Source organism: Myotis davidii, unplaced genomic scaffold, assembly GCF_000327345.1.
Source record: "Myotis davidii unplaced genomic scaffold, ASM32734v1 scaffold259, whole genome shotgun sequence".
NCBI classification, from domain to species: domain Eukaryota; kingdom Metazoa; phylum Chordata; class Mammalia; order Chiroptera; family Vespertilionidae; genus Myotis; species Myotis davidii.
In genome coordinates this window covers 6,905,849-6,906,769 of record NW_006292687.1, presented here as the reverse complement: position 1 = coordinate 6,906,769, position 921 = coordinate 6,905,849, and positions in this window count along the sequence as shown.

Genomic DNA, 921 nt, shown 5'->3' with positions numbered 1-921 from the left:
GGGCCAGTGGGGCAACTGCAGGCGGTCACCCGACCCTCGCGACAAAGCACTCTGCACCGGACACCTCCTCCTCTTCCTCCTCCTCTCCCCCCCCACCCCCCGGGGGGATGCCGACCGCGCTGCAATAGCGCTCGGAGCCCCCTTTTCTTAGGAGAAGCATGGGGCGGCGCGCGCACAAAGACGGAGCCTTGCAGCCGCAGCCCAAATGAGTGTCCCCTGGGAAGAATGGCTTCTCAGTCCACCCGAAGGAGTTTTCTTTTTAACCCTTTGCAGGAGGACAGGCGTCTTGCAAAGTGGGTTGCCAAGAGCTGAGCAGTGAAAGCTAACCATTTAGTTAGCCAGGAGAACCCTCCTCCCCCTTAAACAGCGTGACTGCAGCTTGAAGAATTACTTCCCCGGTACTTTTTTTTTTTTTTTTTTGCTTAGAATCCATATCAAAGCTTGGAGATGATTTATTCTTTGAGGATCAACATTGATAAATATTTGGAAGAGATATACCCGTGATAGAAAGAATAAAAAAGAGCAAAATTGATTTAAAAAATTCTTTAGATTTCTGTATGATGTTCACCTGCCTTGGAAGCAGAGGGGGCGGTTGTGCGTGGAAACCGGTGACCCGCAGCAGTGACGTTATTCTCCCTCTATTGGTAGCCTAGCAGTGCTTCCCTCTAGGACTTCATCCAACCCGTCTTCAGGAGTGAGGAATGGGGCAGTTCTAGCTCATTCTCCCTGTATGGTTGCAGGATGGGTCCAGTCACCATTCCTGGGAACCTCTCTGGCCATAAAAGCAGGTTGGATGGGGAGATGGAGGACAGAATGACGTATTGTGGATTCAGCTTATCAGAGTCACTCTTGTAAATTAGTTGGTTCTTCTCAGTCAGTGGATTCAGCTAAAAGTTTTCGAAGGGCTTCTTCAGCATTATG